This window comes from Trichomycterus rosablanca, chromosome 2, assembly GCF_030014385.1.
Source record: "Trichomycterus rosablanca isolate fTriRos1 chromosome 2, fTriRos1.hap1, whole genome shotgun sequence".
NCBI classification, from domain to species: domain Eukaryota; kingdom Metazoa; phylum Chordata; class Actinopteri; order Siluriformes; family Trichomycteridae; genus Trichomycterus; species Trichomycterus rosablanca.
The window spans coordinates 62,816,967-62,831,412 of record NC_085989.1 but is presented as its reverse complement, the minus strand read 5'-3'; the positions used below and the strand labels follow the sequence as shown (position 1 = coordinate 62,831,412).

The following is a 14,446-nucleotide window of genomic DNA, read 5'->3' as shown; positions in this document are numbered from 1 at the left end:
GACAGTTCCAGGGATCTGTTGAAGATACGTGTAAAAATTGGAGCCAGTTGGTCAGCGCAGGCTTTGAGACAGGAGGGAGAGATGTTGTCCGGACCTGACGATTAGATCATTCAATTCTGTGTTTGTATGATTTGTGTAAATCGTGTATTTATTTAAAGTATCCTCCAGGCCACCCAAGAAGGACGGGCCCTGTTGAGTCTGGTTCGTCTCAAGGTTTCTTCCTGTAATTTTCAGGGAGTTTTTCCTTGCCACAGTCGCCCTCGGCTTGCTCAACAGGGGTTTTTGTATCTGTTGGTCCTGGATTTTGTAAAGTTGCTTTGAGACAATGTATATTGTAAAAAGCGCTATATAAATAAAGTTGACTTGACTTGACTTGACGATTTCCTGGTGAGCTCCGTTACGCGATCCGCGCGATGTATATGAAAGCCCGGCAGTTGCAGTGCGCTGTCCGGTACGGAATCACTCAGCCAGGTTTCAGTGAAGCAAAGTGCTGCGGAGCGTGTAAAGTTTTTGTTTATCCCGTTAAGTAGAAGCATCTCGTCCATTTTGTTAGGCAGAGAGCGGAGGTTCGCGAGATGAATCGATGGGAGCGTGGTGCGAAATCCCCGCTGTCGGAGCTTCACATCTCTGCCGGCGCTCGTCCCTCTCCTGCGTCTCCTCCGTGTTCCCAACAGAGCCGCTGCTCCACCAACAAGGATCTCCAATAAAACTCACAGAATCAGTAAAAATGGGTGAAAAACCATTTGAAGTGAACTGTCTTAAGTGTAACTGATCGGGTTTGGGTTACAAAAAACACAAACAATAGACAAAAACAAGGAAAGTACTAGAGAGCACTGTGCCGAGGCTGCCACTCGCGGCGCCATCTTCACAAGATAAATATTGAATATATCTGCTTATATACTCGACTTTATTTATTCTCATTCATTACCCAATTATTCAGCCACTTTTATTCACCGTGCATTACTCTGTAATTATATACGAGTCTACAATCTAAACACTAGATCACAAAAATATTCTAAATATAGTCTTACTGAGTTCATCTTTATCTTCAGGTTCTTCCTTCTTCACAGGCTTCATCTGGAAACCTCCACACTGTTGGTTCTCTGGGGTGAGATGTTCCTCAGAGATGACCACAGGGATTATGGATCCTTCATCTGAAATTCATCAATATGAGAAGAAGAAACTCAACAACTGGAGGAAACTGAAGGTTGTGGGTTTGATTTTCCAATCACAAATAAATCCTAGTTAGAAAAAAACTTAAATCCAGACTGGAGTGTATCAGCACTAGGACAGTACGGTACAGTACAGGTTCTAATCCCACTATCCACTTTCTCTTATTATTTCTACTGATTAGTGACTCCAATACTAACCACACTGTAGTGTACCATACTGTAGTGTACCATACTGTAGTGTACCATACTGTACTGTACCACACTGTAGTGTACCATACTGTAGTGTACCATACTGTACTGTACCATACTGTAGTGTACCATACTGTACTGTACCACACTGTAGTGTACCATACTGTAGTGTACCATACTGTACTGTACCCTACTGTACTGTACCATACTGTACTGTACCTCACTGTACTGTACCACGCTGCACTGTACCTCACTGTACTGTACCATACTGTACTGTACCTCACTGTACTGTACCATACTGTACTGTACCTCACTGTACTGTACCACGCTGCACTGTACCTCACTGTACTGTACCATACTGTACTGTACCTCACTGTACTGTACCACGCTGCACTGTACCACACTGTACTGTACCATACTGTACTGTACCACACTGTACTGTACCACACTGTACTGTACCATACTGTAGTGTACCATACTGTAGTGTACCACACTGTACTGTACCATACTGTACCACACTGTACTGTACCATACTGTACTGTACTGTACCATACTGTAGTGTACCATACTGTACTGTACCATACTGTAGTGTACCATACTGTAATGTACCATACTGTAATGTACCATACTGTAGTGTACCATACTGTACTGTACCATACTGTACTGTACCACACTGTACTGTACCATACTGTACTGTACCATACTGTAGTGTACCATACTGTACTGTACCATACTGTACTGTACCATACTGTACTGTACCATACTGTAATGTACCATACTGTAGTGTACCATACTGTACTGTACCATACTGTAATGTACCACACTGTGCTGTACCATACTGTACCACACTGTACTGTACCATACTGTACTGTACCATACTGTACCATACCATACTGTACTGTACCATACTGTAGTGTACCATACTGTACTGTACCATACTGTAATGTACCACACTGTGCTGTACCATACTGTACCACACTGTACTGTACCATACTGTAATGTACCACATTGTGCTGTACCATACTGTACTGTACCATACTGTACTGTACCCCACTGTACTGTACCATACTGTACTGTACCACACCGTACTGTACCATACTGTACCATACTGTACTGTACCATACTGTACTGTACCATACTGTACTGTATCACACTGTGCTGTACCATACTGTACTGTACCATACTGTACTGTACCACACTGTAATGTACCACACTGTACTGTACCACACTGTACTGTACCATACTGTACTGTACCACACTGTACTGTACCATACTGTACCACACTGTACTGTACCAAACTGTACTGTACCAAACTGTACTGTACCTTACTGTACCATACTGTACTGTACCAAACTGTACTGTACCACACTGTACTGTACCATACTGTACCACACTGTACTGTACCATACTGTACTGTACCATACTGTACTGTACCACTCTGTACTGTACCACTCTGTACCACACTGTACTGTACCACACTGTACTGTACCATACTGTACCACACTGTACTGTACCACTCTGTACTGTACCACTCTGTACCACACTGTACTGTACCACACTGTACTGTACCATACTGTACCACACTGTACTGTACCATACTGTACCACACTGTACTGTACCATACTGTACTGTACCATACTGTACCACACTGTACTGTACCATACTGTACCACACTGTACTGTACCATACTGTACTGTACCATACTGTACTGTACCATACTGTACCACACTGTACTGTACCACACTGTACTGTACCATACTGTACCTCACTGTACTGTACCACACTGTACTGTACCATACTGTAGTGTACCATACTGTACTGTACCATACTGTAATGTACCATACTGTAGTGTACCATACTGTACTGTACCACACTGTACTGTACCATACTGTACTGTACCATACTGTAATGTACCACACTGTGCTGTACCATACTGTACCACACTGTACTGTACCATACTGTACTGTACCATACTGTACTGTACCACACTGTACTGTACCATACTGTACCACACTGTACTGTACCTTACTGTACTGTACCAAACTGTACTATACCTTACTGTACTGTACCAAACTGTACTGTACCTTACTGTACCATACTGTACTGTACCAAACTGTACTGTACCACACTGTACTGTACCACACTGTACCACACTGTACTGTACCATACTGTACTGTACCATACTGTACTGTACCACTCTGTACTGTACCACTCTGTACCACACTGTACTGTACCACACTGTACTGTACCATACTGTACCACACTGTACTGTACCATACTGTACCACACTGTACTGTACCATACTGTACTGTGCCATACTGTACCACACTGTACTGTACCATACTGTACCACACTGTACTGTACCATACTGTACTGTACCATACTGTACTGTACCATACTGTACCACACTGTACTGTACCACACTGTACTGTACCATACTGTACCTCACTGTACTGTACCACACTGTACTGTACCATACTGTACTGTACCACACTGTACTGTACCATACTGTACTGTACCATACTGTACCACACTGTACTGTACCATACTGTACCACACTGTACTGTACCACACTGTACTGTACCATACTGTACCTCACTGTACTGTACCAAACTGTACTGTACCACACTGTACTGTACCACTCTGTACTGTAACATACTGTACCACACTGTACTGTACCACACTGTACTGTACCATACTGTACCTCACTGTACTGTACCACACTGTACTGTACCACACTGTACTGTACCATACTGTACCTCACTGTACTGTACCATACTGTACTGTACCAAACTGTACCACACTGTACTGTGTCACACTGTACTGTACCACACTGTACTGTACTGTACCATACTGTACTGTACCAAACTACTGTACCTCACTGTACTGTACCATACTGTACTGTACCTCACTGTACTGTACCACACTGTACTGTACCATACTGTACCTCACTGTACTGTACCACACTGTACTGTACCATACTGTAGTGTACCACACTACTGTACCTCACTGTACTGTACCACACTGTACTGTGCAACACTGTACTGTACCATACTGTACTGTACCACACTACTGTACCTCACTGTACTGTACCATACTGTACTGTACCTCACTGTACTGTACCACACTGTACTGTACCATACTGTACCTCACTGTACTGTACCACACTGTACTGTACCATACTGTAGTGTACCACACTACTGTACCTCACTGTACTGTACCACACTGTACTGTGCAACACTGTACTGTACCATACTGTACTGTACCACACTACTGTACCTCACTGTACTGTACCACACTACTGTACCTCACTGTACTGTACTGTACCACACTGTACTGTACCTCACTGTACTGTACCATACTGTACTGTACCATACTGTATTGTACCTCACTGTACTGTACCACACTGTACTGTACCACACTGTACTGTACCATACTATATTGTACCACACTGTACTGTACCATACTGTACTGTAAAACGTTTAGTGTAGATGGCGCTGTGACCGCAGTGAGAGTTCTGTGTTGATTGTGTTTTGTCCCTTTTGGGGATTCCATGATGAATGGAAGAGCGAAACTCCCCACACGTGAACTATCTTTCTGGAATAAGTCATTAAAGTATGAGGCTCCCCATCATTTGTACATCAACACTTTATTTCTCTCTTCATCAAGCTAGTACACAATTACAGTAACGCTCGCTTACACTTTTCACCTGACTGTGATTATAAAACTGTACAAACCTCCTGTAAACAAAGTTCACCTGTAAACAAAGTTCACCTGTAAACAAAGTTCAACTATAAACAAAGTTCACCTATAAACAAAGTTCAACTGTAAACAAAGTTCACCTATAAACAAAGTTCAACCCTATAAACAAAGTTCACCTATAAACAAAGTTCACCTATAAACAAAGTTAACCTATAAACAAAGTTCAACTATAAACAAAGTTCAACTATAAACAAAGTTCACCTATAAACAAAGTTCAACTATAAACAAAGTTCACCTATAAACAAAGTTCAACTGTAAACAAAGTTCAACTACAAACAAAGTTCACCTATAAACAAAGTTCAACTGTAAACAAAGTTCAACTATAAACAAAGTTCACCTATAAACAAAGTTCAACTATAAACAAAGTTCACCTATAAACAAAGTTCAACTATAAACAAAGTTCACCTATAAACAAAGTTCACCTATAAACAAAGTTCAACTATAAACAAAGTTCACCTATAAACAAAGTTCAACTATAAACAAAGTTCAACTATAAACAAAGTTCAACTATAAACAAAGTTCAACTATAAACAAAGTTAACCTATAAACAAAGTTCAACTATAAACAAAGTTCAACTATAAACAAAGTTCACCTATAAACAAAGTTCAACTATAAACAAAGTTCAACTATAAACAAAGTTCACCTATAAACAAAGTTCAACTATAAACAAAGTTCAACTATAAACAAAGTTCAACTATAAACAAAGTTCAACTATAAACAAAGTTCACCTATAAACAAAGTTCAACTATAAACAAAGTTCAACTATAAACAAAGTTCAACTGTAAACAAAGTTCAACTATAAACAAAGTTCAACTATAAACAAAGTTCAACTATAAACAAAGTTCACCTATAAACAAAGTTCAACTATAAACAAAGTTCAACTATAAACAAAGTTCAACTATAAACAAAGTTCACCTATAAACAAAGTTCAACTATAAACAGTTCAACTATAAACAAAGTTCACCTATAAACAAAGTTCAACTGTAAACAAAGTTCAACTATAAACAAAGTTCACCTATAAACAAAGTTCAACTATAAACAAAGTTCACCTATAAACAAAGTTCAACTATAAACAAAGTTCAACTATAAACAAAGTTCACCTATAAACAAAGTTCAACTATAAACAAAGTTCACCTATAAACAAAGTTCAACTATAAACAAAGTTCAACTATAAACAAAGTTCAACTATAAACAAACTTCACCTGTAAAAAAAGTTAAAAATACGATGAATGTTAAATTTAATGAAACTCAATCAGATCCGCTCAAAAGATTAATTTTGCTGGATCGGTTCAAATGAATCGGTTCATCAGTACTGAATCATGTGTGATGCTAACAGTTAGCACAACAGCTAGCAGTCTGTGTGTTTAAATGAAACTGGAGTTAAAGCTCCTCAAATCCTCACAGTGATGTTTTATTATGAACTCTAGTTTTATTATTAATTAGAATGTAGTTATAATTAAATATAAGGGTTATAATTAAAGACATATTTTACTTACAGATGAGGCTCTACAGTACAAACGCAGCAGCTTCTTGTTCTTCTGAGGATGTTTAATGGTGGTTGGTAAAACTTAAGACGCACCAGCGCCACCAACTGGACTGGAGTTGAACAGCAGCTTAGCAGTAATAAACCTCCATTAGCCCTGTATCTCTCAGCTAGCTTTAGAGAGGACTACAGTCAGTCCTAGACGTTCTTCCAAGCAGTTTCTCTAATGTCATGTTTAGTTTTCTTTCTTTCTTATACCTTTTGTAATCTGTTAACCCTCTACTGCACGCATTTTGGTGGTACATGAAAAGGTTTAGGTTAATTTTGGGACATGGTACAGATTCTCAGAGAAAATGATGAATAAACAGATCATAATTAACTACTCAGAGAGCAGTACAAAATCAGAAAATCTTTTATAATATGTGAACAAACAATTAAAAAGGAGAGAAAAAAGCACTAGAAGCGTGTATTGTTTTTGTACATGGATATAGGTTTGTATTATGTAGTGTGTTGTGTCATGCACTAAGATTTCACTCATGAAACTATAAAAAGCAGTTCTTCTCTGCTGTGGTGTGGCACGTTACACTTTGTGCACATAACTTTGGGCATTCTTGTGAACCCAGGAACCCTGCATCTTCCCTTCTTGTCACACATTATTGCCAGTGTGAGATGTTGTCCAGTCTGATATGTTGGTTAGGGTGCTGTGGGGCCCTGCTACCCCCTCTTCTCCTAATACTGTTCAAGGGATTTAGGAAGAACTACTGTCATCCTCACTGGTGTCTTGAGTATTTTTCCAATGCCAACAAAAACACATTAATAAAACAATTATTGTCACAGCTTGATGTTGCTCCAAAATTCCTCAACTACTTTTTTGTGTATGTTGTCTGCTGTTTAAAATGAAATTTAATTTTTGCTTAAACCTTTTTCTACACTCCACTCCTCTTCATTGTCATTGCTGTCTATCTCACTGTCTTCACTTTCAGATGGTATTGGCCTAACATGGCGATCCTGTTCCTGTCTTCCATAAAACACCCTTATGTCCATTTTCTATCAAAAAGCATGAAAAAAGTAAATTTAAAGGAGAAGAAAACACATTTGAATTTGGAGCTGATACTGTACACAAATTAGGGATGTCCCGATCATGTTTTTTTGTTCCCGATCCCGATCCGATACCGATTCTCAAACCGATACTTGTATTTTCTAGATATTGTCTAGATAAGAACTAGATAACACAGTGCACACTTCAAGTACATTACAGTTATTCAAATTAATCCAGTGTACATGTTTAACAACTGAATACCTCTGCAGTGCTGTAGGAAAAAAATTGCCTGCATCCAAGCTATTGCTTAATGTTCTTTTACAAAATAAAAGTAAACAAACCTAGTGCAGCATTGTAGTAAAAATGAAGTGAGATCATTACAGTTTCACTTTGAACTTTATATTCAAAGAACATAATTCTGTTTAATACAGTGATACACTAAACATGAACAAAAATCTCCACTCACAAGTGGTGTAGCAGCTTAACTTGAATATAAAAAAACAAATAAGTTACTTAACAGCATTACAGTAAAACCTGAATACCAAAATAAAATGGAAAGTCACTCTTTTGTTATGAAGGAAAGCCAGTTCTTAAAGTGCTTGTATTGTGACAATGGTTTGATGGACGGGTCTACGCAAAGGGAGTGTGTTTTGACCCTTTGGGGCTTCCATAGTGCATGGGATAGCGTGCTCGGCTCTGGCTGTCTGCTATTCGGAACAGAATAAGTTAATAAAGTGTTAAATGCTCCTGACAATTTGTGAATATACTGTGCATTTATTTCTTTATTAAGCGAGTGCATCGCTACGACGCTCGGTTACATAACTAAGCCAGTCAGAGTGCTTGATACTGAGATGTCGTTCAGTCTTGTAACACGTAAACTCGTAAAAGATGTATGTTCTGGTCCTGAAGTTTTCATACTCGGATTAAAAGTTATTGTTTTGTAAACCGGAGTGATCACAGCGGACATGCTGATGTAAAACAAAACATCGGGTTATGATCGGCATTAGTAAAGCCGATTTCCGATCAGTTAAAAATGCCTTGATCGGCCCCGATCCTGATCTGTGACATCCCTAACACAAATACATCTGATAATACATTATAACATCCTAAAACATAGTCAGCCCATTAATGCACAACGTTGCCCTGAGGCATCAAAAAGAAAAAACGAATTTCTAAACATGCAAAATAAAATAAACTTCATAAAACCCGACAGAAGACTTCTTTACACCTTCATACACGTGCACATATTTTTTATTTACAGTCCAAGTTATTTTAAATAAGATTAATGAAGCAAAAAATCTTGTTTTTCTTCTCCTGTGACCATGTGTCAGTCCCACCTTAAAATGATGCTTGACGGTAAATCTCAAACTTTATTAGATTGTTTGTAAGAGGGCAACACTGTGCTGTAGAGGGTTAATAAAGCAATAAGCCACGAGAGACCGTGCTTTACTGCGATTTTATCACGGGGAAGGTTGTTTTGGCACGACGCAAAGCGGAGTGCCTAAAGCGTCTTTCCCTGTGATAAATAATAAATAAATAATTTACCATTATAAGGTACATAAAACAGTGGTCTCTGTTTACTTTATGCTGAAGGAATATCTGGTCTGGGTGAACCACCAAAAACAGGTGTCATGAGTTAGAAGCTGCTGAAACATGGCTGACACAGATTCTATGAATGTTATTTCTGCACTTAGTTGTTAGAAGTGTGTGAGGAAGTTTTATGGAGAAAACTGTTTGACATTAAAACATCAAGCAAATGCAAAATAAGTTTAATTGCTCCAAAAAACCAGATTTACCAACATCATCTGTGGTGGTTCTTGCAATAATAATTATAATAAATACACAATATGCTGGTTCTGGTTCATCTCCATCTTGTCCTGAACATTCTCCTCGATCACACCAACAACCTGCATGTTCTCCCTCACTACATCCATAAACCTCCTCTTTGGCCTTTTTCTCATCCTGCCTGGCGGTTCCATCCTCTAAGGTAAATGTTAATATTCTCAATGTAGCTGTATTCAGAAATTCAGTTAGCAAACAATGCTAACAATAATTATTGTTATATTAGCAATATGTAGTAGTTTTTTTTTTTTTTTTTACCAATGTACCAACATACCTGAGGTAAATGTTGATATTCTTGATGTAGATCTATACAGAAAATCAGTTAGCAATCAATGCTAATAGTAATTACTGTTATATTAGCAATATGAAGAAGTTTTTTTTACCAATGTACCAACATATCTGAGGTAAATGTTGATATTCTCGATGTAGCTGTATACAGAATTTCAGTTAGCGATCAATGCTAATAGTAAATATTGTTATATTAGCAATACGAAGTAGTTTTTTACCAATGTACCAACATACTGAGGAAAATGTTAATAGGGCCACACACATAATTTTTATTTCAATAAATAAATCCATAGTTTAAAAACATTTTTTGTTTATTTGGTCTTTATTATTAAAATTTGTTTTGTGGTCTGATACATAAAAGTGTAACAAATGCAAAAACAGAGAAAATACTAGTAAGGTAAATAAGGTAAATACTTTTTCACAGCACTGCATTACTGCATAAAGATAAAAATAATTAAGAATACAAACTTCACACAAAATATTCCCCAAATATTAATTATACAGTAGTTTCAGTCATCAAAGATAACATGAGCACAATGTTCATTCAAAATATCACAGTAGAATAGTTTGTGTGCTGCCCAAACACCGACCCTTCCACTGATGCAAACACACTGCAAGATCTATTAAGTAAATAAGTGGATATTTGCCCAGACTGGAGCAACTGCTGAAGTACATGAAGACATCAGATTGTACCAAACTGAAACAGTTATAGAAGCCTAACCATGAACATGTGTTATATAAATGTATATGTGTTATATTAGTAACATCTGTGTCAACATGTAAAAACTGTTTATTTAAGCAGGTCAGGATCACCCAGACCGTGCAAGTAGGCTTTCCTATCTTAAACTACAGCACAAACGCTCTTAGGTAACCTATGCAAATCAAACATCCTTCACTCTGGAATCCCAAATCTGGACTTTCAAAGACCAAAGATGATTTACTCCCCTCAAACCAAACATACTCACACTTCATTGGATCGAGGCACCTGAGTAAAGTGTTGCAGGTACAGAAAGTCCATTTCTCCACTGAACAGGGCCAGAGAAAAGAACCAACAGACGAGGTGATTCAACTACAGGCCTCTTCCTGCAAGATCTTCCTTCATCAGCTACACGCCTCATGTGCTCAAGGGTGAGGTGTTTATTTTTAATACCTTTTTGTTCAATTTACTTCCACTATTAACTGATAGCATTCACTTACATCAGTAATAGTTTTACCTAAATATTTATACTTTTATTATTATTATTTACTCATTAATGTATTAAGTTAACTTAATTATTATGTAATTGTATGTGTTATGTTTTAGGGTTCAATAAATATTTTAATGATTCAGAATTTAGCACTGTGAGTTTGATTCCCTGAGTGAGAGGAATAATCGACCTAACAAACTTAACTGATCCGTTATAAATCTGGATTTCCTGGTAATTTCCCTAAAAACTGACGGTGGTGCCCTGTAATTGATTATTAGCTATTAATTACACAGTATAATTCATTAATTGCTAACCTTTTCTCCCCAACACTCACTCGCTCACTCACTCAGGGAGGATTTATATTTTATATATTTTAGCTTGTTTGGTACAATCTGATGTGTCACACTTGTGTCTAAATGCTGATGAATAAGCAAAGCAGCTCCCACACTGAGAATCATTTCTGTAAAATGTGAATGTGCTGGTGTTTGTTGAGAACACTCTGTTGATTAAAACTCTTTTCACACTGTGAGCACTGATATGGTTTACCTCCAGTGTGAATGCGCTGGTGTTTTTTGAGATCACCCTGTTGATTAAAACTCTTCCCACACTGTGAGCACTGATACGGTTTCTCTCCAGTGTGAATGCGCTGGTGCGTTTTGAGATGACTCCGACAATTAAAACTGCTCCCACACTGTGAGCACTGATACGGTTTCTCTCCAGTGTGAATGCGCTGGTGTGTTTTGAGATGACTCTGACAATTAAAACTCTTCTCACACTGTGAGCACTGATACGGTTTCTCTCCAGTGTGAATGCGCTGGTGTCTTTTAAGATGACTCTGGCGATAGAAACTCTTCCCACACTGTGAGCACAGATATGGTTTCTCTCCAGTGTGAAATTGCTGGTGTTTTTTCAGATTACTCTGACAATTAAAACTCCTCCCACAATGTGAGCACTGATACGGTTTCTGTCCAGTGTGAATGCGCTGGTGTTCATTGAGATTACTCATTTGACTAAAACTCTTCTCACACTGTGAGCAATGATATGGTTTCTCTCCAGTGTGAATGCGCTGGTGTATTTTGAGAGCATTCTGGTAATTAAAACTCTTCCCACACTTTGAGCACTGATATGGTTTCTCTCCAGTGTGAATGCGCTGGTGTATTTTGAGAGCATTCTGGTAATTAAAACTCTTCCCACACTGTGAGCACTGATACAGTTTCTGTCCAGTGTGAATGCGCTGGTGTTCATTGAGATGACTCTGTTGACTAAAACTCTTCCCACACTGTGAGCACTGATAGGGTTTCTCTCCAGTGTGAATGCGCTGGTGTATTTTGAGAGCATTCTGGTAATTAAAACTCTTCCCACACTGTGAGCACTGAAACAGTTTCTCTCCAGTGTGAATGCGCTGGTGTATTTTGAGAGCATTCTGGTAATTAAAACTCTTCCCACACTGTGAGCACTGAAACAGTTTCTCTCCAGTGTGAATGCGCTGGTGTATTTTGAGTTCATTCCGGGACTTAAAGCTCTTCCCACACTGTGAGCACTGATATGGTTTCTCTCCAGTGTGAATGCGCTGGTGTTCTTTTAGATAACTCTTTCGGGTAAAGCTCTTCTCACACTGTGAGCACTGATACGGTTTCTCTCCAGTGTGAATGCGCTGGTGTATTTTGAGTTCATTCCGGGACTTAAAGCTCTTCCCACACTGTGAGCACTGATATGGTTTCTCTCCAGTGTGAATGCGCTGGTGTATCTTGAGGGCACTCTGGAACCTGAAGCTCCTCCCACAAACTGAGCAGACGTTTCCTTCTTTCTGTGTGGGACTAAGAGAGGTGTTAATGCTGACAGTACCAGAGGACGTTTGCTGATTACTGGAGCTTCTGGTGGGCGTCAGATCCTCCTGTTCAGTCTTAATCTTCACCAGCGCATCATCATATTTATCATGGTTGCAGCTCTTGATGTGATTGTGGAGGTGATTTTGGGTTGTAGAGGAACGTGGACACGAGGAGCAGGAGAAATCCTTGTTCAGTTCTGAAGCAGAAAATAATAAAATACATTTATAACATTATAAATAATCAAACACATTTATAACATTATAAATAATAAAATACATTTATAACATTATAAATAATAAAATACATTTATAACATTATAAATAATAAACTACATTTATAACATTATAAATAATAAAATACATTTATAACATTATAAATAATAAAATACATTTATAACATTATAAATAATAAACTACATTTATAACATTATAAATAATAAAATACATTTATAACATTATAAATAATAAAATACATTTATAACATTATAAATAATAAATACATTTATAACATTATAAATAATAAAATAAATTTATAACATTATAAATAATAAAATACATTTATAACATCATAAATAATAAACTACATTTATAACATTATAAATAATAAAATACATTTATAACATTATAAATAATAAAATACATTTATAACATTATAAATAATAAAATAAATTTATAACATTATAAATAATAAAATACATTTATAACATTATAAATAATAAAATACATTTATAACATTATAAATAATAAAATACATTTATAACATTATAAATAATAAACTACATTTATAACATTATAAATAATAAAATACATTTATAACATCATAAATAATAAACTACATTTATAACATTATAAATAATAAACTACATTTATAACATTATAAATAATAAAATACATTTATAACATTATAAATAATAAAATAAATTTATAACATTATAAATAATAAAATACATTTATAACATCATAAATAATAAACTACATTTATAACATTATAAATAATAAAATACATTTATAACATTATAAATAATAAAACACATTCATAACATTATAAATAATAAACTACATTTATAACATTATAAATAATAAAATACATTTATAACATTATAAATAATAAAATACATTTATAACATTATAAATAATAAAACACATTTATAACGTTATAAATAATAAACTACATTCATAACATTATAAATAATAAAACCCATTTATAACATTATAAATAATAAAATATATTTATAACATTATAAATAATAAAATACATTTGTAACATTATAAATAATAAAGATTGTTAGTAAATGTTAAACTGAGATCTGATTAGGGGTGGGCGATATAATATCGTTCACGATAATACCGGTAAAGTTATAACCAATGCAGAGAGTAGAACCGGAGTAAGCACTGAGGATGAACTAGTCCCTACAAGGGGAGCTACATCACTAGTGTGGAAGTGTTTCGGATACAGAAGGTCAGACTCCAAACAAATGACTGTAATTTGTGAAACGTGCAAAAATACTGTGACGACAAAAGGTGGCAAAACATCAAATTTATTTCAGCACCTAAAGCAAAAGCACCAGCATGAGTATGAGGAGCGTCGGTCACTGCATGTGTACGAGGAGCGTCAGTCACTGCATGTGTACGAGGAGCGTCAGTCACTGCATGTGT

The 14,446-nt window shown here is 36.6% G+C and overlaps 1 pseudogene; it reads right to left on the bottom strand.

Annotated features, from left to right (window-relative positions):
- The window catches only part of LOC134303320 (zinc finger protein 850-like), a 53,774-nt pseudogene extending 39,556 nt beyond the window's left edge, over window positions 1-14,218 (bottom strand).
- Between the last annotated feature and the right edge of the window lie 228 nt (window positions 14,219-14,446).